Source organism: Lathyrus oleraceus, chromosome 1, assembly GCF_024323335.1.
Source record: "Lathyrus oleraceus cultivar Zhongwan6 chromosome 1, CAAS_Psat_ZW6_1.0, whole genome shotgun sequence".
In the NCBI taxonomy this organism is placed as follows: domain Eukaryota; kingdom Viridiplantae; phylum Streptophyta; class Magnoliopsida; order Fabales; family Fabaceae; genus Lathyrus; species Lathyrus oleraceus.
This window is the reverse complement of record NC_066579.1, coordinates 279,687,716-279,693,166: the sequence shown is the minus strand read 5'-3', so window position 1 is coordinate 279,693,166 and position 5,451 is coordinate 279,687,716. Positions and strand designations below refer to the sequence as shown.

Below are 5,451 nucleotides of genomic sequence, written 5' to 3'. Positions count from 1 at the left end.
TAAGCAATTAAAATAACAATTAAAATAGAACCCGAAATATAGACCGAAAAATTGGAACTAATGATGGTTCTTGAATTCAAATAATGTTGTCGCGCTTCACAAATCGGGTACACAGTTACAATCAAATGCAATTGGGAAAACTAAAGCCGTAATAGTCCCTGATGTGGAGAATCTATCACTTTACAAGTAAATATTTGCTTAAAAAAATGCTAAAAACAAAATTCTGGCTAAAAGTGACAGTCTAGTTCTTTGAAGACCGAAGCCCTAATATATACTCCCCACTCCTTTCCTCAAAAGTAGCCTTGAAGATCTCTTAGTGGGAGCGGTTGGTTGACCGAGATAAACGGGACGTAGAGAAAAATAAGAAGGAAGTGGTTTGGTGTCGGGTGACATAACCCTAGGTAGTGGGCGCCATACCTTGCTAGGTGGTGGGCGCCACTCTTGCTTGGTGGTGAGCGTCACACCTTTCATTTGGTGGTGGGTGCCACCTTGTTTCATGTGGTGGGAGGCACCCTTTCATTTGTTGGTGGGCGCCACCTTGTTCTTGTGGTGGGCGCCACCATTTGCAATGTGGTGGTGGGCACCACCTTCTTTCATTTTCTTCATTTTCTTCCCTTTTCTTTTCCTTTTTTCACTTTTCCCGCTTTCCTTGCATAAACACTTCTTATTCGATAAATACCTGAAATAAACACAAAGTACGGCATAATGCTATAGAAAACGAGTAAAAATAAATGCAAGTCAAGTCAAATATATGATACATTTTTGTGTTATCAAACTCCCTCATACTTAAACCTTTGATTGTGTTCAAGCAAATGTTGCACACATGAATAAAAGAGTTTTCTAAAATTTTGTAGCATAGTGTATCAAGACTCGTGAAAATTACAGTTGCATTCGGATACTCATTCTAGCCTACAAACTCTACTTCGGTCAGAAATTGCATCAACAGGTACTAACTTCCACACTAAGGGTATCGTTGGAACACATAGTCGTGATCTTGCAGTCATAAGTCTCCATCCTATACAAACCAATTTGAATCATGTCATCATGCCTAAGCTTACCTTACTAATCCTTCTTTTTATCCTTTTTCATTCTAGTGCAATCACATTAAGCCTGTTATCCTTTTACACTCATAGCAAGATAATCTGTTAGTGACTACGATCTTATTATCAGTTTATTTTGTTTTCTTTTTCTCACTCTTTGGCTCAAATAACAACTAAAGATGGTTATACTGTTGGGTTAAATGACCGGGTGAGGGTTACCTAACTTAGAAGGGACAACACTTTTCATTAATTTTGTCAATCATTTTCTTATTTAAGCCTGAGATCATACAATTATTTGCATCTACTTCTTACGTAGTGTGTGTTTAGGATGGTGCTGACTGCTAGATAAACTACTTAAGGAATATTAAAGGATATAATTTAAGGCTATGGCATGACGAGTACTCAAATCGATCTTATACTTGGGAGATTTAAGGTGTTAAAATGATACCGATCTTGTAATGTGTTTCCAAATCTCTACAATCCAACCTAAGTTTTATTTATAGTTTAGAATTTTCAAAAGATGTACTGTATTTCTAAGTCAAGATTTTTGCAAAAGTTTGGTATGGCTTAAGAAAATGGGAGAATCAGTAAATAACGGAAACCACACATAGAGACTCGACAGTGCAATGATATTTGACTCAACTAACACTTAACAATTTAGCAAAGGAAATAAAAATAGTTAAATCTACCTAGAAAGCGATAAATAAAAGCGATAAAGCTTCCTCCCCTCTACTTAAACCGAGCATTGTCCCCAATGCAACGACATAAGACAGGAAAGGAAAGTCGAACCTGGAAAGTCTGCTATTGGTGGCCTCTGCCACATGTTCGTACAAGTCTACCATTTCCAGGCTGGTGAGGTGGCATACCCATATAAGAGGTATGGTCTTGTAGATCTTCCACACGCACTGTCAAAGCTGCCATCTCATCGATCAAACCTAACATGTTATGATCATTCCTAAAAGCATAATCATGTTGGTCGTACTGCATCTGGCAAAGGATTTGCATCATTTCGGTTTGCTGAGCTTCCAAGTTTTGAATTTGCTGGTCGTGCTGAGCGTCTAGTTCGCTACGTCGCAGTAGTTCAGCATAGATGTCATCAAGAGTGGCAGGTGCCACATTTCTTCTTCTGGGCCTATGCCTAGATGGTGTACCTACAACATTTCCAGAAGAGATGTGTGTGGTGTCTGGGTGTGTGTCAGTAGCAGGAGCAGACGACTCATAATCATGATCCTTATTGATGTCCCCGCAAGCAGCTACATTCTCAGGAATATGCGCGGGGACTAGGTTAGCCACCAGATCATGAATATAACAATAGTTGTCCGGATTGCGCACATCTGTGCGATTTGGGTTGGGGAGGATTGATAACACTAAACTTTACCGTATTTTCGACTCTGATTTCACATGCATTCTAGTTGTTTTATTATAATTTTGTTGTTTTATTGCTATGTTTTTCTTTGTTTTCAGGTTTTTACTTTAATCGGAGCCCCGAACGAGAAAAGGAGCGAAAAAGAGCCAAAAACCCTAAAATTCAGCATTTTGTACTTGTGCCCTACCCCATGGCTGGCGCCATAGACCCTGCCATGACGTGTCCAAGCTCAACTTCCCTCAACTTCCATGTTCCCCACTACTTCCACTAAGGCGCCTCATTTTGTGCTTGTGGCGGGCGCCATGGCGTTGTGGCGGGCGCCACAAGAGTAAAGTTTTTCCCTCCCATTTTCAAGTTGAAGGGCATCCTTGTCATTTCCATCTTTTTACTTGCTTATTAATAGAAACTCGAAATCACTTTTACAATCATCCAAACTTAGAGCAGAGGTAAACTCATAGCAATTTTGTTTCACTTAGGCATATATTCAGTATTATAAAGTGGTAATCGCTTCGCATTGGAGTGTTACCACAATTGTGTAATCGAGTCTGTGATAGAGTCTGTAATCGAGTTTGGAGCACTTTGGAAGGAAGTTAATCCTGCCGCCATTTTCATTTCCGCTTTGCAATTTATTAAACCCTTCGATTGGAGTAGGTTTTTATTACTTGTCTTTATCTTATTTATTTTCCCGCACTCGCTTTACTTTATTTATTTTCCCGCACTCTCTTTACTTTATTTATTTTCCCGCACTAGCTTTAAATTATTTATTTCCTCGCACTCGCTTTAAAATATTTATTTCTCGCACTCGCTTTAAATTATTTATTTTCTCTCACTCGCACTACTTTTATTTACTTTCCGCACTCGCACTACTTTTATTTAAATTAATGCACTTTTACTTTACCATGTCTAACTAAATCTATAAGGTTAAAATGTAAGGATCGTAATTGAACCGATAATCCGTACAATTGTTCGTAGAAGCACTTAAGGGCTATTTTAGCTTTCAAATTAAGTTTTCCCGTACTTCAATTCCGTTGGGTAAGATCGAAAGTCGTCCAACGTCTTTTTAAACTTAATTGTTTTTAACTATTTCAAAAATAGCGAAAGCGCTTTGTTTAGTTCATTAGGAGATTTTAACATTAAGAAGAAAAGAGATTTTAAAACTATTTTTGGACGCGTTTATAAGTTTAGAGTCTGGTTCGTGAGAACCTCTTTTGGTTAAGAAATCCAAGTTATAATACTTTTCAACTTACTATTCTAAAAAATAGGTTTACTATTCTAACGCAATGCGCGCCTTTTTATAAGTGACAATAAGAGGATTTGATTAGGGAGTACAACTCGGTTCTGAATACGCAAAAGGGACAGTTCCTGTTAAATTAGTTCTTTTCAAAGTAGGAAACACTGCCCATAAGTAGCTCTACTAGCAAGTACCTGGATTATTAATTGATTACGTGAATTACATTCGACCCTGTCTTTATTAATTAATCTTTATTCAACACTTTACTTTTCATTGCACACTCCAAAAACACTTATTTTGATTGCCTTTTATAAACACCATAACGACAGATAACGATAGATTAACACTTGGTCTCTGTGGATTCGATAATCTTTTATATTACTCTGACGCGTTCGTATACTTGCGAAACACCGCATCAAGTTTTTGGCGCCGTTGCCAGGGACCAATTTCGTCGAATTTCATTTTCCTGTTGTTATATCGTTTAGACTTAGGCTATTTCCCGCCGGTCAATGCGAAGAACTCGCAGCACCGGAAGTTTAAGCTTAGTATACCCTCTGGCGGAACCTGAACGTTACGCTCGCGCACATTTATTCTTTCATAAAATTAAGAGAGCTATGGCCGAAGACCAAAACCAAACACCTCTTAAGGATTTCGCTCAACCATCTAATGAAGAACCTAGTTCTAGTATAGTAAACCCAACCATCCCAGCTAATAATTTTGAACTTAAATCATCCCTGTTGCAACTAGTGCAACAGAGATAATTCGCAGGTCTCGCTACTAAGAACCCAAACCAACATTTAAAAGTATTTCTTCAATTAGTAGACACTTTTAAAACCAATGGAGCTTCTCCTGAGGCAATACGTTTAAGATTATTTCCTTTTTCCCTCAGAGATAAAGCCCTATCATGGTTAGATTCCCTTCCACCCAATTCCATTACGACTTGGGATAACCTTCGAAGAGTATTTCTTGCTAGATATTTTCCCTCAAGTAAAACTACCGTTCTTCGAAACCATATAACTAGATTTACCCAAAACCAAGGAGAATCACTGTTCGAAGCTTGGGAGAGATATAAAGAGTTGTTACGAGCATGCCCACATCATGGTTTAGAAAATTGGTTAATCATTCAAACCTTCTATAATGGACTTCATTACAACACAAAGATGACCATCGACGCTGCCGCAGGCGGTGCTCTGATGAACAAACCTTATCCTGAAGCTAGTGCCCTCATCGAAGATATGGCTCAAAACCATCAATCATGGGGAGTCGAATGAGCGACAGTTGAGAATAAGGAAGCCCAAGGAGGAGTGCATGAACTAAGCTCTATAGACATGATGCAAGCTAAAATGGACGCATTAGCCCTCAAACTCGAGCATATGTGCATAAACCCGAATACTGTAGCCGCAGTTTCGTCGGATTGTGAGATATGTGGACCCAAAGGACACCAATCTGCAAAATGCAGTCTATTAAACGAAACCCACTATGAGCAAGTGAACTACACCCAAGGGAACCCATATTCGAATACCTATAACCCTGGATGGAGGAATCATCCGAACTTCTCCTATAAGAACAATAACCCAATCCAAAATAATGCACCTCCAAGACCTAGTTATCAAGCCCCTAGATCAAATCAACCTATGCAACCTGTGCCACCAAAGCCGAGCCTTGAGAAAATTATGGAAAATTTCATCACCGCTCAAAGCCAACAAAATGAGGAGTTCATGAACCAAAACATTCATGTTAACGAATTCATTACTCAGTTAGGAACCAAGGTTGTCCAAATAGTTACTCATACCAAGATGCATGAAACCCAGATC

General features: G+C 38.8%; 1 non-coding gene across 1 annotated transcript; it reads right to left on the bottom strand.

Annotated features, from left to right (window-relative positions):
• Nucleotides 1–4,635: 4,635 nt before the first annotated feature.
• On the bottom strand, nucleotides 4,636–4,742 carry LOC127116288 (small nucleolar RNA R71). The gene has a single exon (XR_007801245.1). It is a non-coding gene; the product is annotated as a small nucleolar RNA R71 (small nucleolar RNA).
• Between the last annotated feature and the right edge of the window lie 709 nt (nucleotides 4,743–5,451).